This window comes from Chiloscyllium punctatum, chromosome 36 (assembly GCF_047496795.1).
Source record: "Chiloscyllium punctatum isolate Juve2018m chromosome 36, sChiPun1.3, whole genome shotgun sequence".
Lineage (NCBI taxonomy): Eukaryota > Metazoa > Chordata > Chondrichthyes > Orectolobiformes > Hemiscylliidae > Chiloscyllium > Chiloscyllium punctatum.
In genome coordinates, this window is record NC_092774.1 from 69694516 (window position 1) to 69722289 (window position 27774).

The 27774-nt window shown below is 46.1% G+C and overlaps 1 long non-coding RNA gene and 1 pseudogene across 1 annotated transcript; one reads left to right on the plus strand and one right to left on the minus strand.

Annotated features, from left to right (window-relative positions):
* The first annotated feature begins 821 nt into the window (after positions 1–821).
* On the plus strand, positions 822–18422 carry LOC140460642 (uncharacterized; annotated as a pseudogene).
* A 1910-nt stretch (positions 18423–20332) lies between these two features.
* Positions 20333–27042, minus strand: LOC140460645 (uncharacterized). Its single transcript, XR_011954257.1, has 2 exons — positions 26607–27042; positions 20333–20688 (listed from the first exon to the last, which is right to left on the minus strand). It is a non-coding gene; the product is annotated as an uncharacterized lncRNA (long non-coding RNA).
* Between the last annotated feature and the right edge of the window lie 732 nt (positions 27043–27774).

Here is a 27774-nt window from a genome sequence, read left to right on the forward strand (position 1 = left end):
ATTTCCAGCACCTTTGTAGGAAGGTTGTTCCAGGTCATTGTCACCTAAATGAAGCTTTCCTCTTTATATACCTAATGCTACCTTGCTGAATGAGGGTTTTCAGGTTTCTGTGTCATGGATAATATATGATCAGCAATCATATATCTGGCAATCTAAGGAATTGTCACCGATGTTATGTTCATTTGACTGTACTGACTGTGACTTATTTCGTGATTTCTTTTGCAGGAAGACATGGGGAAAGAAATCTGAAACCAAAAGATTACATTACTTACAGGAAACAGGCCCTTCGGACCAACAAGTCCACACCGCCCCGCCGAAGCGCAACCCACCCATGCCCCGACATCTACCCCTTACCTACACTACGGGCAATTTAGGATGGCTAATTCACCTGACCTGCACATCTTTGGACTGTGGGAGGAAACCGGAGCACCCGGAGGAAACCCACGCAGACACGGGGAATTGAACCCGGGTCTCTGGCGCTGTGAGACAGCAGTGCTAGCCACTGTGCCACCGTGCCGCCCACAAGATATAACAGCTTCTGACAGAGCCACTTGATTCATTGGGACTTGAATATCAGCAGCCATTCCAGTTGAGAAAAAATGTTTGCTTTTGTCTGCTTGGACACTGGTGTGGCAGGAAGAATACTGATACACCCGAATGAGGGAGATTCAGTGCAGTGACTGTGAAAAGTACAGTACTTCACACCAGTTTCTCAGCTTGGAGGATCAAAGAGACCGTTCACTTGCTCTCCGTGCGGGAAGGGCTTCACCCGCTCCTCCCACCTGCAGAGACATCAGTGAGTTCACCAACCATCACAGGGGGATTGAAGGAGCTTCGGCCGAGTGCCGTTATCGACTGCATTAATAACCCAGTTCTGGGGACTCCCGGGTTTGAATCTCACCAAAGCAGATGGCGGATTTGGAGTTCAGTCAGAAATCTGGAGTTCAGAATCTCATTATGAAACCATTTTCGGGGAACAAACTCCCCAATCTGATTCACTCATGCTTTAGGGGAGGAAACTGCCGTTGTGGGAAAGGATTCACTCAGTCGTCCCAGCTGCATCCTTTCCCTGGTCTGGCCTATATGTGACTCCAGACCCACAGCAGTGCGGTTGACTCTTGACAGCCCCTCTGCAAGTGCGCGGGGGGAATCTTACTTGCATACAGGCTATGGGTTGCAATTGCTGAGTGAAGCAATACTTCCTCCAGGCTAAGGCTGCACCAAGGATCGAATTACAAAGGGACAACTCAGCTGACCAATAGTGGAGAAAGTGGGATGCAGGGGACTGTGTGTGTGTGTGTGTGTGTGTGTGTGTGTGTGTGTTTAAAAAAAAAGCTACTTTTTGTGCACCTTTTTGCTGGGACGACCTGAAGCTGCAACAAAGTTAGTTCCCAAAAAAGTTACCTGAACTTACCGTCGGACTCAGACATTGAAGGCTATGAGATCCAACAGGTTTTTTTAAAAATCTGCTCATTTCTTTCAATCTCCGGCGCAAGGTTTCTAATGTCTTCTCTCAGAAGGAGCAGTCAGTGTGTAGCTCTTAGTATTAGAATCGTACATTTTTCAGGACTGATGGTTCATTGTTTCCTCAGCATTGTAAAGTTTACTGGCAGCAGTGGGAGGGGTGGGCTGTCTTCACTGGAAACAAAGTTAAAAATCCAGTTATAGTCCAACAGTTATATTTGGAAGCACTCGCTTTCGGAGTGTTGTTCCTTCGTCAGGTAGCTGTATAGCAGGATCATAAGACACAGAATTTGAAGCAAAATGATATATTGAACAAATCTCGACTGCTTTTAAGTGTTTCATCTTTAGAATGGGTTGCAGGTTTCAGTTCATTAGTATGTAAATCCCAAAACTTCTTTTAAGTCACAGTCTCGAGATAACTTAAGGTTTTACAAAGAGGTGCCATCTCAGCCCAGACAATGCATGAAAGATGTAAGGTTAGAGTCTGTCTTGAGTCATACTGGTTCTGTTCCCAAAGTAGGAATTTAGAAAATATTACATGGAGTGGTTGCCTGCAGATTGTGCACTTTTTGAGCAAAATAGAATGTATCTACAAATATAATTCTGCAAATGCAAATTCACCCCATGGTCTTATCTATGTGTGCATGCATGAGAGTGAGTGTGTGTGTGCATACACGCGGGTCTGGCTGAGAGACTGTGTGTTTGCGTGTGTGCATGCTTGGTAAAGTGAGAGTGTGCAGGAGTATAAGTCTGTGAGAGGATGTGTGTGTGGGTGGGTACATGTGTGTGCATCTGAGAGAGCGCGTATATCTGAGAGAGTGCCTGCGTGAGTATGTGAGAATGTATGGCTGTCTGTGAGAGACAGCCAGTGTAGTGGGGTCACCTGTAATGCAACATGAACCCAAGGTCCTGGTGGAGGCCATCCTCATGGGTTCCAAACTTGGCTATCAGTCTCTGCTCAGCCACTAGAAATGATTAAGCAGTTACACAATAGACACGGGAGAGGGCAGGGTGAGACTTGTCTTTCGATTTGCAAAAGGTGGAAGGCTCTGGATGATGTGATCTAGGGCAAACACAACTTGGAGGACCTTCGGCTCAGAGAGGTGGAGCTGGAAGCCAGGTTGCTGACACGCTGGGAGGGCAAGGAGGAAAGTTAATCAGATGCTTTTTATTTCGGGAGATGGTCTTTCCCTCTGGACAGAGCCTTCTGATGGGATCAGTGGACAGGGTCAGGAGGGTGTGAGCCCGGGTCAGGCAGGTAAAGGGGATCTGAGAGAAGGCTGCAGGGGAGAGGAGCTAACTGTGGGGTGGTGTGAGTAAGAACAATGTTAGGGAGGGGGAGATAACGGACAGAATAGTGACGGGGATTGCCTCCGTTCTCTGCAGTTGGCAGCAGAAGCACAGATGGCATCAGAATCTGATGCCAGGATTCAAGAACCGCTGTGCTCTAGGCTGGAGAAGTGGGAAAGGGAAGTGCAATGGGTGTGGTCCAACAATGTCAGCAGGACACAGCCTCTGCTGAGGCTGCATGAGAAGTTAAAAGCTGCAAAGACAAAGCAGTACCTCAAAGCACTGGGTGGGATGGTGGCTCAGTGGTTAGCATTACTGTTTAATAATGCCGGGAGCCTGTGTTTGATTCCACCCTTGGGTGAGTGTCTGTGTGAAGTTTGGCATGTTCTCCCCCGTGTGTCTGTGTTGGTTACCTCTGGGTGTTCTGGCTTCCTCCCACAGTCCAAAGATCTGCACTTTAGGGTGGATCAGCTGTGCTAAGGTGTGCAGGTGAGCTTGCATCTTGGATGACCATGTTAGTTTTGGTTCCTTCATTTGTAAATCCCAGAACTTTTTTAAACTTACATTCTCAAGATAGCTTTTAACAATAGTTGTCATCTCAGCTCAGATAATGGATTGAAGGTGAGACATTGAAGTCTGTCTGTGTCCCAATGTTAGCTGAAACTGATTGAATTTCTAAAGTGGGAGCTACAGAATCTTACATGGATTTATGCAGTTTTTGAGTAATTCGGAATAAATGGACTTCTGCAAGGAAGTGTACAAACAACTGACCAGGAACACGACAGGCAACTACCAGCTGATCTGACCAAAGAGCACAACCGTGAACTGACAGCATTCATCAAGGCTTCTGATCCAATCCTTCCAGAAGCTCAGCATCCACGGACTAGTTGAATCCGTGGATGTGTCAGCACTCTACACCAGCATTCCTCATGATGATGGCATCACGGTAACAGCTTCAGTACTCAATACCAACAACTGCCAATCTCTGAGCACTGTCCTACAACTCATCTGCTTCATTCTCAACCACATTTTCACCTTTGGTAACCAGTTCTTCATCCAGACACATAGAACAGCCATGGGGACCAAATCTTCACCCCAGTATGCCAACATTTTCACGCAGGGGTTCGAACAAGGCTTCTTTTCTGCACAGGACCTCCAACCAACACTATACACCAGATATATTGATGACATTTCTTCCTCTGGACCCATGTTGAGGAGTCACTGAAACAACGATACTGTGATATTAACAAGTTTCATCCCACCATCACACTCGCCACACTCTTTAGTATCTGTCTCATTTTTGAACACATGCAGCTCTATCAAGAATGGGTATCTCAGCACTTCTCTGTACCGCAAACCCACGGATAACCTGACAGTGCTACACTTCTCTAGTGAAACATATTAAAACAGCCACCCCCTCTGGACAAGCCCTTCACATACACAGGATCTGTTCAGGTGAGGAGGAACGTGGCAGACACTTGGAAGTACACAAGCATGCTCTCATAAGAAGGGGGTACAATGTTCAACTTATCAACTGCCAGTTCCAATGTCACAGCAAGAAATTGGAATGACTTCCTTTAGGAGACAGATACGAGCTGCAACCAAAATGGTACCATTTGTTGTCCAGTACTTCTCAGAAGCAGAAACACTACGCCATGTTCTTCACAGCCTGCAACACATTATTGATGAGGATGAGCACCTCGCCAAGACCTTCCCCACGCCTCCACTTCTCGCCTTCAAACAACCGGCAAACTTTAAACAGATAATTGTTCTCAGAAAACTGCCTGGCCTTCAGGACAACACAATACAACTCTGTCACGGCAGATGATGAAAGACGTATCAGAGTGTTGACACAATTACCACCATTACACGTGTGACACCACCCACCATGAGTACAGCAGGTACTCATGTGACTCAGCCAACATTGTTTATCTCATACGCTGCAGGCAATGATGCCCTGAGTCTTGGTATATTGGTGAGACCCAGCAAAGGCAACAGCAACAGATGAATGGACACTGCACAACAATCACCAGCGAGGAGTGTTCCCTCCCAGTTGGGAAATACTACAGTGGTCTGGGACATTCAGACTTGGACCTTCGGGTGACTATCCTTCAAGGCAGACTTCAGGACAGGCAATCATGGAAAGTGGCTGTGCAGAGGATAGCCAAGTTCAATACCCATGGAGATGGCCTCAACCAGGACCTTGGGTTCATGTCACACTACACTATACATTCTGTCTCTCTCTCTCCCTCTCTCTCTCTCTCTCTCTCTCTCTCTCTCACACTCACTCACTCAAACACACAAGCATACATTCACACACACCCTTTCGCAGACTTATACCCCATTACACTCTCTCTCACACACATGATCACTCGGTTTCTCCTGCACACACTCACACATAAAAGTTTGTGGGTTGAATTTGTACTTGCAGAATCGCATTTTAATTTGCTCAAAAACTCATACACGTAATATTCTGTAATACCACGATAGAAATAGAATCCATCTGACCTAACACTGGGACACAGACAAACTTTAACTTAACATCTGTTTGAGATGACGCCTATTATTAAAAGCTAGCTTGACAACGTAACTTTTGAAAAGTTTTGGGATTTACATGTGGAGTAATCAAAACTAACATGATCATTCTAAAAGATGGTAGAGGTCAGCTAAAGTTGTTTAATATTCCATTCCATGACACTGCAATCCTGTTGCTATAAAGTCTGTGTGTTATGATTCTGCTCCACAACCAACCGATGAAGGAGCAGCGCTTCGAAAACTAGTGATTCCAGATAAACCTGTTGGGCGACAACGTGGCATTGTGTACTTTTTAACTTTGAAAATCTGACAGTCATGCCAACATCTCCATACTGCGCTTGCTACGCGGTGTCAGCAACGAAATGCGCATGTTCTACAGTGTCAGCAAGACATTACGTATCATCACGCAAAAAGCGGAAACACTCTGTGACTTTGTTTTGATGGACCAATGAGAAGCTCTGGAGGACCGGATGGAGACTGGTGCTCCTGCCAATCACAGCAAACCCATCGTTTGGATGCGGAAGTAGGACCATGTGCTTCTGAGGTGGTTGCTGCTTCTGCTCCTCTCTCTCTGAATGAAGATTGAGCTTCACCCCAGACTGCAACTTCCTTCCTCTGTCCAACAGCTGTGAGTACAACACACTTTTCTCAACCCCTTTTCCATTCTGGGGTTGAGCTGTTGACTTGCAGGAACTGAAGGGAAACGGAGTGAATCCAGGGAGAGGACAGACTCTGGAAAAGTTAAAAACAATGACTGCAGATGCTGAAAACCAAATACTGGATTAGTGGTGCTGGAAGAGCACAGCAGTTCAGGCAGCATCCAACGAGCAGCGAAATCGACGTTTCGGGCAAAAGCCCTTCATCAGGAATAAAGGCAATGAGCCTGAAGCGTGGAGAGATAAGCTAGAGGAGGGTGGGGGTGGGGAGAGAGTAGCATAGAGTACAATGGGTGAGATGGGGGAGGGGTTGAAGGTGATAGGTCAAGGAGGAGAGGGTGGAGTGGATAGGTGGAAAAGAAGATAGGCAGGTCGGACAAGTCAAGGAGACATTGGTGCCCTGAGGTTTAAGTGTTCCGAGGTGGAAGAACACCTCATCTTCCGCCTCGGAACACTTCAACCCCAGGGCATCAATGTGGACTTCAACAGCTTCCTCATTTCCCCTTCCCCCACCTCATCCTAGTTTCAAACTTCCAGCTCAGTAACTGTCTCCTTGACTTGTCTGGACTTGTCCGACCTGCCTATCTTCTTCTCCACCTATCCACTCCACCCTCTCCTCCTTGACCTATCACCTTCATCTCCTCCCCCACTCACCCATTGTACTCTATGCAACTCTCTCCCCACCCCCACCCTCCTCTGGAAAAGTTAGTCCAGGTCTTTTTTCAATGGCAAATACAGGAGAATTGACATTTCAGGCTCGAGCCTTTCATCAGTAATGATGTGTGGATGAACAAAGGGGCCTCTGCATCCTTCTAATCCAGTCAGTGCAAGTTGTCAGACAGGTGCAGCAAGTAGTGAGTAAAGCAAGTGGTATATTAGCAAGAGGAATTGAGTTCAGAAGTGGGGACGCCTTCCTGCAGTTTGGGCGTAACTGAATATATCCAAGGCTGAGTTCATCTGAGTTTTGAACAACAAGCTGTGATGGTTATGGGGGAAGCAAGACCAATACAGATCACTTACAGAAACGGACCCTTCAGTCCAACTCGGCCATGCTGACTATGTTCTCAAACTAAACTGGACCCACCCACCTGCCTGTGTTTCACCTCTATCCCTCTGAACCTTTTATATTGCAGTCATAGAGATGTACAGCACAGAAACAGACCCTTCGGTCCAATTTGTTACTGCCTATTAGTTATCCTAATCAAGTCTATTTGTCAGCCCTGGGCCCATATCCCTCGAACCCCTTCTATTATAGACCAATCCAAATGCCTTTTAAATTCTGTAATTATACCAGTCTCCACCACTTCCTCTGGCTGGTCATTTCATATATGCACTACTCTGTGTGAAAAGGCTCCCCTTAGAGCTCTTGTATGTCTCTCCCAGTTCGCCCAAAACCTTTAGTTCTGCACTCCCCCACCCCAGGAGAAGACTTTGTCTATTTACCCTATCCATGCCTCTCATGATTTTATAAACCTCTAAGGTCATCCCTGAGCCTCCGACGCTGCAGGGAAAACAGCCCCAGCCTATTCAGCCTCTCCCGAGGGCTAATTTTTTCAAATCTGGCAACATGCTGGTAATCTTTTCTGAACCCTTTTCAAGTTTCACACCGTCCTTCTGATGGGCAGGAGACCAGAGTTGCACGCAATATTCTAAATGTGGCCTCACCAATGTCCTGTAGAGCTGCAACATCACCTACCTCCCAACTCCTTTACTCAGTGCTGTAACTGATAAAGGAAAGCATACCAAATGCTGCCTTCACTATCCTATCTACCTGGGAGTCTACCTTGAAGGAACTATGAACATGCACTCCAAGGTCTCTTTGTTCAGCAACACTCCCCAGGACCTTACCATAAAGTGCATAAGTCCTGCTTTGATTTGCTTTTCCAAAATAAGGTACCCCATAGCAGGCTAATGCAAAAACTATGGAAGTATGGCATTGAGGGTGCATTAGAGGTTTGGATTAGGAATTGGCTGGCTGGAAGGAGACAGAGGGTAGGAGTTGATGGTATAGGTTCATCTTGGAGTGCAGTTACTAGCGGTGTTCCACAAGGATCTGTTTTGGGACCATTGCTGTTTGTCATTTGTATAAATGACCTGGAGGAGGGGCTTGAAGGCTGAGTGAGCATGTTTGCAGATGACACGAAAGTCGGTGGAGTTGTGGACAGCGAAGAAGGATGTGGCAGGTTACAGCGGATATAGATAAGTTGCAGAGCTGGGCAGTAAGGTGGCAAAGGGAATTCAATGTAGCTAAGTGTGAAGTCATTCACTTTGGTAGGAGTAACAAGAAGATGGATTACTGGGCTAATGGTAGACTACTTGGTAGTGTGGATGAGCAGAGGGATCTTGGTGTCCATGTACACAGATCTTTGAAAGTTGCCACCCAGGTAAGTAGTGCTGTGAAGAAGGCATATGGTGTACTGGGCTTTATTGGTAGAGGAATTGATTTCCAGAGTCCTGAGGTCATGTTGCAGTTGTATAAGACTCTGGTGCGGCCTTATCTGGAGTATTGTGTGCAGTTTTGGTCGCCATACTATAGGAAGGATCTGGAGGCTTTGGAACGAGTGCAGAGGAGGTTTACCAGGATGTTGCCTGGCATGGTAGGAAGATCGTATGAGGAAAGGCTGAGGCACTTGGGGCTTTTCTCATTGGAGAAAAGAAGGTTTAGGGGAGATTTGATAGAGGTGTACAAGATGATTAGGGGTTTAGATAGGGTTGACAGTGAGAACCTTTTTCCGCTAATGAAGTCAGCTGTTACTAGGGGACACAGCTTTAAATTAAGGGGTGGTAGGTATAGGACAGATGTTAGGGGTAGATTTTTTACTCAGCGGGTTGTGAGTTCATGGAATGCCCTGCCAGTAGCAGTGGTGGACCCTCCCTCTTTATGGTCATTTAAGCGGGCATTGGTCAAGCATATGGAGGTTATTGGGCTAGTGTAGGTTAGGTAGGCTTCGGTCAGCGCAACATCGAGGGCCGAAGGGCCTGTACTGCGCTGTATTTTTCTATGTTCTATAATCCAGCACTTCACACTTATTTAAATTAAACTTCATCATTCATATACTAATCCAAATGTCTTTTAAATGTTCTAACTGTATCTGCATCCACCCCTTTGTCTGGTAATTCATTCCACACGCAAACCACTCTCTGGGGGGGGGGGGGGGGGAGGAAAATGGCGATCCTCATGTCCTTTTAAAATCTTTCTCCTCTCTCTCTTTCAAATTTTGCTCCGTAGTCTTGAACCCCCATTCTAGAGAAAGGATTTTGGCCGTTCACCTCATCTATACCCGTCACAATTTTATACTCCTCCTCTGCTCCAGTGGAAAAATTTCCAGCCTATTAACCTGAATGTAGGTATATTCATGGCAGGTCAGGCAGCATCCAAGGAACTGCCTGACCTGCTGTGCTTTTCCAGCACCACTCTAATCTAGACTCTGGTTTCCAGCATCTGCAGTCCTTGTTTTTACCTTTTACGTCGGTATACTCATATCTACTTATGATCTGTTCAATGCTGATTCAAGCTTGACAGGCTAAATGGCCTATTCCTGCTCCCAATTTGCACACTCCTAGTCCAGGACAGCAAGAGACCATAAAACACAGGAGCAGAAATTAGGCCTCTCAGCCCATCAGGGCTGCTGCACTATTACGTTCTGGCTGATTAGTTTCTCAATCCCATTCGCCCACTTTCTCCCTGTAACCCTCGATCCCCTTGATACTCAAGAACCTATCTATCTCCATCTTAAATCTACTCAGTGACCTGGCCTCCACAGCCTTCTGTAGCAATGAATTCCACATATTCACCACTCACCAGCTGAAAACGTTTCACCTTATCTTTGTTCTCAAAGATATTCCTTTTACTCTGATGCTGTGCCCTCAGGTCCTAGACTCTCCGACCAATAGGAACATCTTCCCCATGTGCACTCTGTCCAGGCCATTCAGAATTCTGTCTGTTTGAATTAGATCTCACCCCTCCCCGAGTGGGGGCCTGTTAATCAGCATGAACCACACCCTTCAGGATGAGTTACAGCAGGAATTAGGTTCAGCAAAGTCAGAATGGAGGAAGTGTGTGTGGGATGGAGATTCTCAGCTTTTAGGGGATGAGAGAGGAAGCGAAGTTCAATATAAATTAGAATTGATCGGATGGGCTGATGGGCCAAGGAGTGGCAAAATGAGTTTAATTTAGATAAATGTGAGGTGTTACATTTTGGAAGGCAAATCAGGGCGCGACTTACATAATTAACGGGAAGTGATGCTAAACAAAGTGTCCTTGCAGTTCATAATTCCTTGAAAGTGGAATTGCAGGGAGACAGGATTGTGAAGAAGGCATTTGGTACGCTTTCCTTTATTGGTCAGAGCATTGAGTACAGGGGTTGGGAGGTCATGTTAGGCCACTTTTGGAAAACTGTGCAATTCCAGTTGCCCTCCTCTGGAAGAATAGTGTGAAACTTAAAAGGGTTCAGAAAAGATTTACAAAGATGTAGGCAGAGTTGGAGGGTTTGAGCGATATGAAGATGCTGAATATGCCAGGAATAATTTCCCTGGAGCATTGGAGGCTGATGGGTGACCTTACAAGAGTTGATAAGGGGTATAGATAGGTTGGATAGCCAAAATCTTTTCCCCATAATAGGCGACTCCAAACCTAGAGTGCATAGGTTTCACGTGAAAGGAGAAAGATTTAAAACGGACCTGAGGGGCAACTTTTTCACACAGAGGATAGTGCATGTTTGGAATGAGCTGCCAGAGGAAGTGGTGGAGGCGACTACAATTACAACATTGAAAAGGCATCTGGATGGGTATGTGAATAAGAAGGATTTAGAGAGATACAGGCCAAATGCTGGCAAATGGGATTAGATGAGTTTAGGATATCTGGTCGGCATGGATGAGTTGGACCGAAGGCTGTGTTTCTGTGCTGTATGACATTAATCATCTTGCGTGAAAGCAGAAGTGTTGTTGTGAAGATTGAACTTTCAGAGCAGCTTTCAAAGATGTTTTGCCTTTACTGGAAGCAGAAGAAGTGACAATGAAGTATTTCATTGGTGAGACAGCAACTGAGTACGTGAGCACGTTTAGGATTTTGGTGGAAAGTGGGAATTCATTGCACTGTGGGGGTGAAGTGCTTTAAGGCTTCCCAGCAGTAAGGACAGTGTGCTGATTGGGGTGCCCAGTGAAGGATTAGGTGGATTTTTGTTTTAAACTGCTCATTTCGGCCAGCCTCCAACATTGTATTTCCAATGCTGTCCATCAGAAGGAGCTGTGTGTAACTGGTATCGTTAGAAGCCTTACGGTTTTCAGTACTGCAGGAATGGCATTGTTTCATCAGCATTGTAAAGGTTACTGGCAGCAGAGGGAGGTGTGGGCTGTGTTCACGAGAAACGATTAAGCATTTAGATAACATACATACGAGAGGGCAGGGTGGGATTTGTCTTTCGATTTGCAGAAGGTGGGAGATTCTGGGAGCTGTGATCTGAGGCAAACACAACTGCGGTAGATCATAGAAGCCCTACAGTGTGGAAGCAGGCTATTCAGCCCATCAAGTCCATTCTGACCCCTCCGAAGAGCATCCTGCTCATACACCCCTCCCACCCCCACCCCTTAGGGAATCAAGGATTCGGGATAATGCAAGTAAGAAGAGCTGAGATGATGGATAGATCAGCCACGATCTTAATAAATGGTTGCCAAAAGGCACAAACAAATTCAAATTCGGCCAATCAGTTTAGATTTTGCCCCAAAATACCAAAGTCCAATCAAGTTTGAATTAAATATTTTGATAATATTAACACCAATAAAATGATCCGATGTTTTGGACTATAACACCAGGCATTTTTGTGAGTTTTAATATTCTCTGTGTTGGACATAAAGAGTAAAGTTGTTAATTTTTACTTTTAAATATTTACCTCTGGGATAGTTCTTTGCCTCTCAAACTTTTACATATTACTGCATGGGGTGAATCACTTCTGTGTTGATGGTTTAATTTAGCAGAGGGGGTTACCCCGTGTCGTACCAGTGCTGCAACATAACAAAAGTGAATGAATTGACTGTACACAATGAAGAGAATGATTTTGATCTGGGACTCCTTACAGAGACATGGCTTCAGGATGACAAGGATTGGATCCTAAATATTGAGGGGAGATGTGGCATTCAAGTCGAATGGGAAGCTAGGTAAAGGTAGAGGGTTGACACTGCTAATCAAAGCACTGATCACAGGGTAGTCTGGTGTCAGCTCGGATTTCAGGTCCTGGTTTATTTGTCCTCTATTGATCTCCCTGTTCCCACACAGTTGTTGTCTGTTCTCAGCTCTGCTTCATTTCTGCTGAAGCTTTAACCTCCTTTGACACCTTCCGGAACAATAAATCATTCAGTCAATCAAAGTCCAACCCACAATCTCCCAGCCTGTCAACCATCCAGACATAGAGTATCATACCAGAAAATATAACAAAAAACATGAAAAGTTAGAATTAAATAGGTGCTTGTGTCTGTTCATTGGCAAGTAAACTAGAAATAGGGGTCTGCCAAGAATCTTATAGTGCCCTAATTGAAGAATTGTCTCTCCCTTACATCTATGTATTAGGACCCAGCTATGATTTATAACAATATTTACATCAACAGAAATAAAGCACCTGTTATGCAATAGACCTAGAGATATACAGTATGGAACTAGACTTTTTCTCTCTCTCGTGTGTGCGTGCGCACACACACACACCAAGGTCTATGGGGTGAATTTGTATTTGCAGTTACCATGTATTTTGCTCAAAAAATGCACAATCTGCAGGCAGACAATACATAGAATATTTTATAAATTCCACTTTGGAAATAGAACCAGTCTGATTCAAAAACTGGGATACAGACAGACTCTGGCCTCACACCTTTAATGCATTGTCTGAGCTGAGTTGTCATCTTTTCGAATAAAACCTTAAGTTATCTCGAGTAGGTGTCTTATAAGAAGTTCTGGGGTTTCCATATTAATGACACCAGCAACTCTTTCTAAAAGATGAAAGACTTTACAATCCAGGTTTCTTCAATGTATCATTTCAGTGGCATGACTCTAATGTTTTGCTGTAAACTCAGTGTCTTATGATCTTATACTCCACAACCACCTGATGAAGGAGCAGTGCTCAGAAAGCTAGTGCTTCCAAATAAACGTGTTGGACTGGCGTCATGTGATTTTTATCTTTGCCCAGGTTAGGGTGGATTGGCCCTGCTAAATTACCCATAGTGATCAGGGTTTTGCAGGTGTGGGAGAATTGTTAGAAGCGATTTGATTCCACCTTCTCGTGACTGTCTGTGTGAACTTTGGTATGTTCTCCCCCTTCTGTCTGCGTGGGTTACCTCTGGGTGCTCCGGTATCCTCCCACAGTCCAAGGATCTGCAGTTTCGGATGGATCGGCTGTGCTAAAGTGTCCAGGTATGTGCAGGTTAGAGTGGGTTAGCTATGGGGAACTGCAGGGCTGTAGAGTAAGTTGATGAGTCTGGGTGAAATGGCCTGCAGGGAATATATAATTCTTCTGCTTTAGCCACATGTGGATTGAGAAATGACTGCTGTGGGAGGAGTAGGTTCCAGTTCATGGGACACTGCCCCAGTCCTGGGGAAGGTGGGAATTGTGCTGTCTCTCTCCCCACCCACTGCCCCCATCCATTCTCTCTCGCCCCGCAACTCTCTGCCCCCCATTTTCTCTCTCTCGCTCTCATTGTCTTCCTCCACCCTTTGATCCCCGAGTCTTTCCTTTCCACCCCCACCACCCTCTGTTCCCCCCAGTTTCTCAATGACCCCCACACTCTGTCACCCTGTCCATTCTGTATCTCTTCCAACTCCCACTAAACTTTCTCATGCCTCGAGCTCTCTTTGATCGCTGTATTAAGCTCATCTCAGAAGAGAGAGAGAGAATGGTTGGTGATGACACTGCCTGGGAGATAGGGGTGCACGAGAAATGGCTGATCTTTCAAACTGAGTATAGCTAAAATAATATATTCAGAAACAGCATTAAAGTTTGAACGCATGTTCAATTTTATATTAAGACAAAGCTGCAGCCATCTTTCTCAAACTTGCTTTGAACTATGTGCAGTTGAGGACAGGCTGTTCGGGGTGAATGAGGCTTTTGTCCAAAATGTCAATTTTCCTGCTCCTTGGATGTTGCCTGACTTGCTGTGCTTTTCCAGCACCACAGTCTTGACTCTAATCTCCAGCATCTGCAGTACTCACTTTCGCCTGTTAGGGGTGAATGGCCGATTCCTAGTCTTGAAAAATTGGTTCTGTTAGAAGGTGTAGAGGTGTATTCTACCTTCAAGAGAGTTGAAAAGTGAGCAGAACCACCTGACATAGCACCAAACGTTCTGAACAAGGTAACAATTTAACATTTTAACAGCTCAGTAGCTGGGTTGCCTGGAGACAAAAATATACTCAATTTTGGCCAATTGATTTAAATCTTGCCCCAAAATACTGAATTCCAATCAAGTTTGAATTTAGTATTTTGCGAATATTGGTTAGCACTGCTGCCTCACACCACCATGGTCGATACCAGCCTTGGGTGACTGTCTGTGTGGAGTTTGTACATTCTCCCCGTGTCTGCTTGGGTTTCCTCTGGGTGCCCCGGTTTCTTCCCACAATCCAAAGATGTGCAGGTTTGGACAGGGCACTTCTTGAGGGGAATTAACTTTCACACTTTTTTTCTACTCCTTAGGTCCTTTTTAAATCCTTTCCCTCTCACCCTCAACCTATGCTCTCCAGTTTGGGAGTCCCCTACCCTGAGAAAAAGATGAGTAGTCAAATAAAATGCAAAAGGAATAAAATGTCGAGTCGCAGGATAAATATAAAATGTCGCTCCAGCCTTTCTTGTCTCCAATTGTCATTTGGGCACAAAACCTGTCAGTAACACCAGCAACTTCACAGAGCGTCTTGCGCATGCTCCTCGGTGACAACTAACACTGCGCATGTTCGCTGGTGTCAGCAAAACCTGTGCGTGCTCCTGGTTGTCCACGGAAACTGCGCGTGATCTCCTTTTGTTGGGCCAATAGGAAGCACTGGAGGACCGGAAGGAGCGTAGTCCTCCTGCTAATCAGAGACACCCTATTGTCTGTCTCTCACAATCTCAATTTATGGAGGGGACAGATTCTGGAAAAGTTGGGCCAGGTCTGTGTCTCAGTTGGCAAACTCATGGAAAATGGAGTACCATGATGTGAAGTGATAGCATTCCCTTGTGGGGTGGGGAAGCAGAAAGGAGATGCATTGTTTAACTGGTGATATATTAGGATGTGGAGAAAGTGAGGACTGCAAATGTTGGAGATCAGAGTCGAAAAGTGTGGTGCTCGAAATGCACAGCAGATGAGGCAGCATCCGAGGAGCAGGAGAGTCAGCGTTACAGGCACGAGACCTTCATCAGGAATGTGTATAAAGGGGCCTCAGCATCCTTCCATACCAGTCAATGCCAGTTGTCAGATAGATGTAGCAAGCAATGAGCAAAGCACGTGTTAGATTAGCAAGAGTAATTGAGTCCAGAAGTGGGGATGTCTTCCTGCAGTTATGGGATCATTGAATATAATCAAGGCTGAGTTCATCTGATTTTGGAACAACAAAGAAGGGGATGTTTATGGGGGAAGGCAAGAAAATGGTTTTCAGACCATTGCAGAACAGTTACCGAGTCAAACAGCACAGAAACAGTCCCTTCAGTCCAACTACTCCATGCTATGTTCTCAAACTAATCTAATCCCACCTGCCAGTGTTTGGCCTATATCCCTCTGTCACAAAGCTGGTACTTTTACTAAAAGCTGGTCCTTCTTCTCAAGGATGCTGTGTCCTTAGTTTTTTTCAGAGCGATGGTAAAAAAAACCCGGGCTCAGAAGCGACTGGTTTAGTACAGAGATGAAAAACGGTATTGGGAGGCATTTTTGGTTATATGTGAACAGATGAGACTTGAGGCCAAAGCTTTTATGTTTTAGAAGTGACCTGTATAATGAAAGGGTGTGGTCAGTCCTGAAAGCTGAAGTCTTGTTTGGGTTAAGCAGTGGACTATGTGGAGAATGACTGCTAACATTCTCTCCTTCTTCTGGCCTTCTAACTTCAACTGTAAGCCTCTGTTTCAGTTTTACTTTGTTTAAGGGGTTTTTGTTTGGTACTGTTGTGTACCAGCATTGCAAAGAGTGTTAATAGTTTCTCCACAGCTTGTACTGTACTTAATAAAGTTTGGTTGTTCACAGAAGTTGGCGTATTGCAGTGTAAGAAGCTCAAGCAAAAGAACTTAACAAAGGAACCTAAGGGATGAGTCTTTCATGCAGAAAGTGGCGTGTTTAAGGAAAGAGCTGTCAGAGGAAGTGGTGGGTGCTGGTACAATTATGACATTAAAAGGCATCTGGATGGGTATACGATTAGGAAGGGTTGAGACGATATGGGCCAAATGCTGGCAAATCGGCCGAGATTAGGTTAGGTTATCTAGTTGGCACGGATGAATTAGACCGAAGGGTCTGTTTCTGTGCCTAATATCTCTATCACTCTGGCTTGCCACTAACATTTGCCACATCTATGTGTACAGTTTATCTCTGGTGTCAGTGTCAATGCCTTGATATCTCATTCTTAACCGGACTGGCAGTGATGACTTTTGTAATCTTTTCTTACAGACTATCTAAAGACAGAAGTTTCAAAGTCAACAGATAAAGGGCTTATGTTCAAAATGTTGATTCTCCTGCTTCTCTGATGCTGCGCTTTTCCAGCGATGCTGTTTTTGGCTCTGACTCTCCAGCGTCTCCAGTCCTCACTTTCACGTCAGTGTCTGACAGTTACTCAATCCATCAGGACCGCAACAATTTTCAACTATGATTCTGTGAGAAGGAGCAAAGCTTTCTTTTTGGTTCCTGTTTGAGTACGGGGGCACTGGTTGAAAGACCCTACTGTTGCAGCGCACTGAGTGTGGAGCCTGAAACAACTCTACTGCCTGGAAAGACGAATTCATGGTGAGGTTGTACACGTGTGTGTGCAGGTGAAGCTTCGGCCATGGAGAAACCCGAGGAAACACAACCTGTTGAGAAACCATGGAAGTGTGGCGACTGCGGGAAGGACTTCCGTGTCCCATCTGTCCTGGCGACTCATCAGTGCAATCACACTGGGAAGAGGCCGTTCTCCTGCCCCGAGCGGGCAAAGGGCTTTACTTGCTCCTGTGTCCTGCTAGCCCACCAGCATATACACACTGGTGAGAGGACGTTTTACTGCTCCGTGTGCGGGAAAGGGTTCACTTGGGTGGACAACCTCCAGACCCACCAGCGATGTCACGCAGGGGAGAGGCTCTTCAGTTGCCATGAGTGCGGGAAAGCCTTCAGCGACTCCTCCAACCTGCTGACGCACTGGCGAGTCCACACGGGGGAGAGGCGCTTCAGCTGCCCAGAGTGTGGGAAGGCCTTCAGCAATTCCTCCATCCTGCTGGCCCATCAGCGGGTCCATACGGGAGAGAGGCCCTTCAGCTGCCCAGAGTGCGGGAAGGCCTTCAGCTGTTCCTCCTCCCTGCTGACCCACCGGCGAATCCACACGGGGGAGAGGCCCTTCAGCTGCCCAGAGTGAGGGAAGGCCTTCAGGAAATCGTCCCACCTGCTGGCCCATCAGCAGATCCACACGGGGGAGAGGCCCTTCAGCTGCCCAGAGTGCGGGAAGGCCTTCAGCTATTCCTCCTCCCTGCTGACCCACCGGCGAATCCACACGGGGGAGAGGCCCTTCAGCTGCCCAGAGTGCGGGAAGGCCTTCAGCTATTCCTCCTCCCTGCTGACCCACCGGCGAATCCACACTGGGGAGAGGCCCTTCAGCTGCCCAGAGTGTGGGAAGGCCTTCAGGAAATCGTCCCACCTGCTGGCCCATCAGCGGGTCCACACGGGGGAGAGGCCCTTCAGCTGCCCAGAGTGTGGGAAGGCCTTCAGCAATTCCTCCAACCTGCTCTCCCATCAGCGGGTCCACACGGGGGAGAGGCCCTTCAGCTGCCCAGAGTGTGGGAAGGCCTTCAATAAGTCCTCCAACCTGCTTGCCCATCAGCGGGTCCACACGGGGGAGAGGCCCTTCAGCTGCCCCAAGTGCGGGAAGGTCTTCAGCAGTACCTCCACCCTACTGAGACACCAGCGGGTCCACACGGGGGAGAGGCCTTTTGCCTGCTCTGAGTGTTGTAAGGCCTTCAGCAATTCCTCTGACCTGTTGTCCCACCGGCGGGTCCACACCAGGGAAAGGCTATTCAGCTGCCCCGAGTGTGGGAAGGGGTTCACCCGCTCCTCCAACCTGCTGGCCCACCAATGGGTTCACACCGGGGAGAAGTCGTTTGCCTGCCCTGACTGTGGGCGGAGGTTCACGTTGTTCTGCAACTTGCGGAGGCACCAGCAGGGGCACCAGTGCATCCAACAATCAGATTCCACCAGTGACACTGCTGTGGGTCACCCCCAAGGCTGAACCTCCTGCCCATTCTGACAGTGGGTGCAGTGAGCTTTTTTTTTGTTTTGTGCTGGACTCGCACCACCCTCTCTTCCCCCCCCCCCCCCCCCAAACAAGCCCACCTACATGGCTCAAGGGTGGCACGATGACTCCGTGGTTAGTACCACTGCCTCACGATGCTGACCTGGGTTCAATTCCACACTCGGGGTGACAGTCTGTGTGTAGCTTTCACGATGCCCACCCCCCACCCCGCCCCAGCAGGTCTGTATGGGTTTCCTCTGAGTGCTCTGGTTTCCTTCCCATAGTCTAAAGGTGTGCAGGTTAGGATGGATTGGCCCATCTAAATTGTCCCATAGTGTTCAGGGATGTGTAGGTGTGGTGCATTACAGGGGTAAATGTAGAGGAATAGGGATAAGGGAATGGGTCTGGCTGGGTTACTCTGCGGAGGGCCAGTGTGGACTTGTTGGGCCAAAGGGCCTGTTTCCATACTGTAGGGAATCTAATCTTTCAAAAAAATTCCTCCAAGCAATATTGATAAAATATGCCGAGTTGGACAAAGTATCCCGTCAAGTTTGAGACAAACCCAGAGTTGAAGAAGTCACATGACACCATGTTACAGTGCAACAAGTTTATTTGAAATCACAAGCTTTAGGAGCATTGCTTTTTCACGAGTGCTGCTCCTTCATCACTTCATCTGGCGCCGTGTGACTTCTGACCTTGTCCACCCCAATTCAACACCAGCACCTCTGCATCAGAGTTGACGAATTAGATTGGATTTTATTCGGCCTGATTTAGTGAGGTGTTCATTTGGAAATTCAAAACTGTCGGACCGACAAAGAGATGCGAATCATAGAGTCCCACAGCAGGAGACAGGCCCTTCGGCCCAACATGGTCCACGCCGAACAAACTGTCCATCAACACTAAGCCCATTTCCCTGCACTTGGCCCATTTCCTTCCATACCTTTCCTTTCCACGTATTTGTCGAAATGTCTTTTTAAATGTTGTTAATCGACCCACCTCAACCACTTCCGCTGGCATTTCATTCCATATGTGTACCACCCTCTGCGTAAAAAGAAACATTGCCCCTCACATTCCCTTTTATTCTTTTTCCTCGAACCTTAAACTGATGCCCTCTAGCCCTCACTTCCCCAACCCTGGAGTAAAAGTCTGAGTGCATTCATCCTCTCACGATCTCTTCACTTCTCTCAGGGCCTCTCAGTCTCTAATGCTCTAAATAAAAATATCTTAGCTTGTCCAACCTCTCCCTTTTACATAGACCCTTGAATCCTGGTAACATCCTTGTGTATGTCTTCAGCACTCTTCCAGGTTTAATAACATATTTGTTATAGACACTGCCCTGTCTACATATTTTGTTGGAAATATAGGACCTAATCCAAACTGGATAATCTGGCTGATGGGGCAGGAAACCACTTCCTTTCTTGAGAGACAAGTCTCCTGGAGAGAACTGGCTGGCTGACTGATCTACTGACCCTCACAGTACCCCACTGCCCTCAGTTATCTGGAGGGAGTCCACACATTTGCCTAAGGTGGTGCTTGAAACCTTTATCATCTTTGGGATGGATCCCCATTCATTCCGTGCTATGGAGTCATGCAGCCTGGAATCAGACCAACCAGTCCATGATCCCCAACTAAACTAGTGCCACCCATCTGCTCCTGGCCTGTATCCAGTTTGTTAATAGTTTTGTTCAACGTGAGAGTTGGACAAATAAATAGCTGATTGTTGATTTTAAAGTGTTGGGGATTTATTCTTATCACTAGAGACGTTTACACCACTTTTAATGCTAATTTTACAGATTATTAGGTGACACGGTCCTCTGGGTGTTTCTGTTTGAGAAAGGTGGTGCTGTCAGCCTTCGCTTTATAAGAGTATTGACGTGATGTACTGCTGAATGCAATGGAGTCAACATGAATCCCAGCCTCTCTCTGTGGTTGTGGGTGAATCGCCTCAATTTGGCTCTTAACTCAGAAACTGCACACAATTAACTGCTGAAACAATGATTTACACTTTATTGTATGTAGCAACCAAAAATAAAACTCCTCAAGTAACCAAGTTCAACCTCACAATTTGGCTATCACCCAATTGATGGCAGAATTTAACTGAATTTCCACCAAAAGTATCTGTCTCTGGAAGTGTCCAGGGATTCAATGCAGCATTCTTCTTCCAAGTACCGCTGCCACTTCATTCTGAGGTTGAATTCTGGTGGAGATTCCTCGCTTTCAAATCTGTGATGTGATGCTTCTTTAGATTCTAACACCACCTCCCCACATTTCTGGAGATCTCCGGTCTGTCGCTTACCTTCTTATCCTCGAGGTTTAGTGGTTTGCTTGGTACAGCCTTTCCTGCAAAAAAAACCCTTTACGTCAGGGCCTTCCTTCCACAGACAAACTTAATTGTCCTTTTGTCATGAGCTTATTAAACACTTCGCTCATCTGTCCCAGGAAACAGCTCGTTGTTTTGCGTCCTTCTTCCCAGGGATGGTTAACTAGCAGAAATTAGGCCATTCAGCCCATTGAATCTGCTCCACTATTCAATCATGGCTGATATGTTTCTCAACCCAATTCTCCCCGTAACCCTTGATACTTTAGAATGATTGAATCTACTCCACCATTCAATGGGCTGAATGGCCTAATTTCTGCCTCTGAGGTCTTCTGATGTAGCAGTTTCTCAGTGGCCGTTTTGTTTCTTGGTCCAGAAAGAGTTCCTGCTGACTCAGGGAATTTGGAAAGTTCTGCAGTTTAAAGGACCACACCACATTCCCATCTGCCTTCGCCTGAGATACTGGCAATTCCCAAGATCCTTTGGTATCCCTGAAAACAATCGAGGTGTCTGGAAATCTCTGCTGCTACTCTGGAACAGAAGGATTATGGGGAGAAAATTCAGAAATCTGATGTGCAAAGAAACTATGGAGTTCTACTCCAGGATTCTCTCAAGGTAAACTTGCAGGTTGAGTTAGTGGTTAGGAAGGTAAATATTTTGATCAGACTTGAATATAAAAGCAGGGATGTACTTCTGAGGCTCTGAGAGGCTCCAGTCAGGCCACAATTGGAGTACTGTATGTAGATTTGGGCCCCATATCTCAGGTAGGATGTACTGGCCCTGGAACATGTTCAGACGTGGTTCACAAGAATGGTCCAGGAATGAAGACTTTAACATATGAAGAACATTAGAGGACTCTAGGTTTATACTTCATGGAGTTCAGAAGGATGAGAGGGGATCTAATGGAAACCTACAGAATAATGAATGGCGTGGATGTTGGGAAGATGTTTCCATTCGGAGGAGAGACTAGAACCTGAGGGCTCAGCCTTCGCATCAAGGGAAGACCTTTAGAACAGAGGCAAGAGAAACTTCTTAAGCCAGAGTGTGGTGAATCTATGGAATTCACCGCCACAGAAGGCTGCGGAGGCCGAGTTACTGAGTATATTTAAAACTGAGATAGATCGGTTCTTGAGTATCAAAGGTTTCAAGGGTTACGAGGAGAATGGGGTTGAGAAACTTATCAGCCATGATTGAATGGCGAAGCAGACTCAATGGGCTGAATGGCCTAATTTCTGCTCCTATGGTCTTATGATATGCTGATGTGTGGAGGGGTGAGGAGGGGGAAAAAAAAGAGATGAAGAGAGAAAGACAGTTAAGGTGAAGCTCGATAGAGATGAAGGAAGTATAAGAATTGTATGATAAATGGCAGAACACATAGGAGCACTGGCATACAGAGGGATCTGGGCATATAGATCCATGGAAGTGGTAATGCAGGTAGGCATGGTAGTCAAGAAGGTACACAGCACGCTTCCTTCAGTGTAAGAGTTACATTACAGCTGTTTATTCTGCACACCTGCGTTCGATTTTAGTGTCAGGCAACTATCTGTGTGGAGTTGGCAGATTGTCCCTGCACCCCACCTCCCGTGTCTGTGTGGGCTTCCTCCGGGTGCTCCGGCTTCCTCCTACAATCCAAACTTGTATCGGTTAGGATTAGCGAAGCTAAATTACCCATAGTGTCCAGGGAGAGGCAGGTTAAGTTGGATCGTCTGTGTGTAAATTGCCCCAATGTTCAGGGATGTGAAAGTTTGGTACATTAGTCAGGAGTAAATGTCGATAATGGGGGTAAGAAAACGGGGCTCCACGTGTTAATCTTTAGAGGGCCAGTGTTGACTTGTTGGGCTGAATGGTCTGTTTCCACGCTGGAGGGATTCTGTGATAGTCAGAGGTGTTTTTTTCCCTGCAAAGTGGAAAAGTCAAATAAAAGAGGTTCAAGGTGAGAGGGGGACTGTTTGGGGGAGAAGTGGTGGGGGTGGGGAATTTACACAGAGGGGTGGTGGGTTTCTGGAATGCACTGCCAGTGCAGGTAGTGGAAGCAGGCACCTTAACAACATTTAAGACGCATGAACGGGAGGTGAACAGAGGAACAGAAACCAAACATGGGCAATAAATAGCAGATCTAAGTAAGGATTAAGAATTAGCACAGGCTTGGAGGTGGTGCCTAAACTAAATAAGAAGGGCCTGTGATTGTGCTGTATTGTATTGATACAGCTTTCCCCCACTATTTGAAAATAGAGTGTTCCTTTCATAAGGCGAAATGGCCTAAAGCAAAGAAGCAATTACCATGAATTAATTTATATTATGCCTTTCTTTGTAAAAGCGACAATCCTCTTCAGATTTCTTTCGGTTTGTGAGAACAGGTATTAATGTAGGTCTTTTGTAAAAGTGAAGTAATGTAAAGTGAACTTTCGAAAAGTGGGGGATACCTTTATGCTGATGGAGGGGAGATGGGGGAGCAATGAAGAGGGGTGGATGGAGGCTCCGGTGGAGAATAAACACAGAGACCAATTGAGCAGCTTGGCCTGGCCCTGTGCTGGAGACTCAATGGGATAGAGACAAATGTATCTATTTCAGGTATACCTGCAGTATGCTCCATCCAGGATAAAAAAAAATGTCCTTCATCTGCTTCAGCATACAGGGCAGATGAGCAGTTTCTCCCCGGTACGGACCAAGAGGTGATGCGACTGAGTGGAGCCTTTCCCGTGCTGAATGCAGGTGAATGGCCGCTGCCCGGTGTGCAAATGCTGATGAATATCGCGCAGGCGGGGAAGGGAAACCATTCCTACACTCCCTGCATTTTCATGATTTCTCCATGGTGCAGGTGTCCTCATATTTCTCCAGGTTCAACAATCAGTTGAAACTCGCTCACACTTACAGCATATGCGTGGTGTTACTGGTGAACCCTCTGATCATTGGAGGACTCTCTCATTCAGTCTGTAAAGCATGTTCCAATCACGACTCTGGTGTGTGGGTATGTGAGACTGAGTCTCCAGTCACACTGACGTTTAAAACCTAACAAAGCAGGCAGACCTTCTCCCCTTTGTTTTCAAGGCCATCAATATCCAAGTCCTGGTGAATCAACCAACTGTCAGACTTGTTTGGTCTGAGATTTCTGCCTCTAAATTCTTCTCTTGCAATCTCTTTCCACAGGAATATTACAAAGGTCATCGCTGTCAGTCCACAATAGAAAATCAGAACACACAATTGTAGTTTCTGTGGAACATTCTTTCCTCTCTTAATACCCAAGATCTTTGTGCTGATCTATATGTAAATGAATACAGCAGGGTAATGTGGTGGATTGCATACTCCATGAAGAGTTCACTCAAGTTGCTGAATGAACATCTATCATGCGGTATTGACGTTCTTACTGAAGATATACAATATTCTGCAGTACAATATTATGAGCCCAGAAACACTGCACATCATGCTTTTAGAGCCTTAAACATTCCATCAAATATGTAACATATACCCCAGACTTATCTGTCTTATATTAACGCACGGTTGTCTTACATTTCCAGAAGACTCAGATTTAAGTTTTAAGTGTGACTTTTTGTAAAAGAAGCCGTCTTTTGGACTCCTTCCATGCTATACTGACTCTATTACTGGAAATACATCCATACTACACCAGGATTCATGAATCAACGACGTGAGGCTTATCTTTACTCTCTCATAATTTTCTGTTGCATAAATGTTTCGACGAATGCCAACGCTTTTCACCAGTCAGAGTCAGAGACGTAAAGCACAGAAACAGATCCTTCAATCTAACTTGTCCCTGCTGACCAGATATCCAAAATTAGTCTAGTTCCATTTGCCATCACTTGGTCCATATCCATCTAAACCCTTCCTATTCATATACCCATCCAGATGCCTCCAACACTTCCTCTGGCAGCTCATTCCATACACACACAACCCTCTGCAAAAAAAGGTTGACTGCAAGGTCCCTTTTAATTTTTTCCCCGTTCGCCCTAAACCTATGCCCTCTAGTTCTGCACTCCCCCTATCCCAGGGAAAAGACCTTGTGTACTTACCCCGTCAACACTCCTCAAGTTTTTATAAACCTCTTTAAAAAACACACACTCAGCCTGCGATGCTCGAGGGAAAACAGCCCCATCTTATTCAGCCTCTCCTTGTAGTTCAAACCCTCCTTCCCTGGCAACAGCCTTGTGACTCTTCTCTGAATCCTTTCAAGTTTCACAGCATCCTGCCTATAGGCGGGAGACCAGAATTGCACACAATATTTCAGAAGAAGCTGACTGAAACTGACTTTTGCAGAGTCTGCTCCCTGCTTGGATTCATAATTTCTGCCTCCCGTTGCTGCAAGTGAACAGTGCTTCCCCCCTTCTCTCTCCCTCCCAGGATAAGGAATGGAAAGGTGGAGACATTGCTTCATTCCCAGATTTTGCCCAGAAGAGCCCCCCCCGCCCAACAATTGTCTGAATGCACAAGTTGGACCATGAGCTTCTGAAGCTACTGCTGCTCCTCTCTCTCTCTGAATGAATATTGAGCTTCACCCCAGACTGCAACTTCCTTTCTCTGTCCAAGCATCTGTGAGCACAGCACAGCACATTTTTGTTGAAGTAAGGCATCTTTCCTGAATGTTACAATTAAAGGGGTGTCTTCCCCCTGATATTCAAAGGGATGGTAAGTCAGAGAAGGACCATGCCTTGTGTTGTGTGACATGTGTGACAGTTGCAACAGGATGTCCCAACTCCTATGCTCAATTCAAAGTTTGAGAAGATTTGTAGCTCGGGTGCTCGTTGTGATTGTGTTTGCCGAGGTGGGAATTTTTGTTGCAGATGTTTCATCCCCTGTCTAGGTGATATCCTCAGTGCGTGGGAGCCTCTTGTGAAGTGCTTCTGTGATGTTTCCTCCGGCATTTATAGTGGTTTGTCTCTGCCGCTTCCCTTTGTCAGTTCCAACTCCAGTGGCCGGTATATTGGGTCCAGGTCAATCTGTTTGTTGATAGAATCTGTGGACGAGTGCCATGCCAGAGAACAGCCAGGGAATTCCGAGAGGCATGGCCTCTCGGCATTATTCCAGTACCACATTTTTCAACTCTGGATCTGGGACAAGGTGTGTGGTGTGGGGGAAGGGGAGGGGAAATAAGGAAACTGGTGAAATCTACATTGATCCTATGCAGTTCGTGGGTCCCAAGGCAGAAGACGAGGTGTTCTTCCCACAAGTGTCAGGTACCTAGAGCTTGAAGGGGGAGGCAGCAGAGTACTTGCATGTCCTTGATGGATTGGGAGGTGGAGTTAAAGCGTTCAGCCACAAGGCGGTGGGGTTGTTTAGTTTTGGTGTCCCAGAGCTGTTCCCTGAAATGTTCTGCAAGTTGGCGTCCAGTCTCCCTAATGTGGCAGAGACCACATTGAGAGCAATGGACGTATAAATAAATCTTATAAACAAATTGTACAAATCTTAGCCTGCCAGTTATTTTCTTCAATTAAGTTAAAGAAAATTTTAATTAAATTGGGTGACTACATGAAACGGTTTGTTGGTCAGACTCAAGTCATCATCCTCAAAAGAGACAATGCTATTAATATCAGTGAACCGCTTTTTTTGTTAGAACCACAAGTTCTTGATTTATTTTCACAACTTACTGATATTCACATCTGCACATTCAATGTCAAACTCTGACATCAGAAATGACATGACAACATTATTTTTTTCTTACAATAATCCAACAAACAAATTAATAACACACAGAGAATACCTAATCTCATTAGTATGAAATTAAATTTGACCAAATAAGATGTGAGATAACAAATGGGGGAAGGGCAGAAGGCAAGAAATGCAGCATCATAGAAGGTGCTCCTCCAGGGAGTGTATTTTACCAACTACAACTGCTAAATATAAACAAACACTCTGACATGATCCTCCGGTTTTAATGTAAACCATAGCCCCATACAGTAGGTACCATTTAAATAAGTTAATAGATACAAGCCTTGAGCAAATCCAGCCTCCAGCCGGACCCCCCGCTTCTTGGAGCTCGGACCTTCCTCCAGCTCCGGGGGGTTGTTGAGCTCCTGGGCTCCGGCCGCCGCCGAAGAAGCCGCGGGCGCCGGCTCTCTCTCCTCCACCGCCGACATTTTTAATTTGTTTTCTCGTTCACCCGGTAACCGTCACCTCCCCCTTCCCGGGCCCCGGAAATTATACAAAAATAAACAATAAACCCCACCGGGGACTGTCTCCTTTTCTTCACAACTTTTGTTTGAAAAGTTCCGGCTTTAATTTGAAATGTATTTTAAAGGTATTTTCTGAGGTAAACGATGCCTGTCTGCCCCCCTCCCTCCGTCAGAAACCGCCCGCTGAGTCGATGAGAAAACCGCAGCCTCGCGCCGCCATCTTTGTTTTTCTTCTTCTTTCCGTCTCCTCCTTCAGTGACGCGTGTCATCCACGCTCCCTCCAATCAGAGTACACCTTACTCCACCTGACCAATGGCGGCCGTCTTTGCAGTTAAAAAGGAAGACACAACCCGGAATGTCGCTCTCCGATTCGTCCGCACCGACCGCAGCCTTTGAGATTGGTGGAGAGGTTCGCAGGCCCTTCACTGTCCCCGCCCCTTTACTACAATGGGCTCGAGGGGTTCAGGAGGAAGGTGTTCTCACTCATTCATTCAACAGGAGATGGGCTCAATTTACTGTAATGGGCTGTGGGGTTACAGTGGTCATGTCTCATGTTGAGGAGGAAGGTGTTTCCTCTCATTTAACAGAAGAGGACCTATTTACTACAGAGGGCTTTTTTTGTGATGCAGCTGTAGTCTCCCATAGAGCCCTGAGGCTCAGGTTTAAATCCCACTGCTCCAGTCTGTGTAATAACATACTCAATTTTTTTCAGTCATAAGTCACACAACTATAGTCCAACACGTCTATTTGAAATCGCACGCGTTTGGAGCGTAGCCTCTTCATCAGGTGAAGACATGGAAAACAAAACGTGCAGGAAAGAGAATTCAGATAAATGATCAGCCATGGATGGTGATGAAAGACAGAGCATCTCAACAGTCAATTACCTATTCCCATTCCTATTTCTGATCTTCTTCATACATGACAAGTTGGATATTTTCCAAACATTAATTTTATTTCCATGGTTTAAAAATGAATATTTAAGAATGG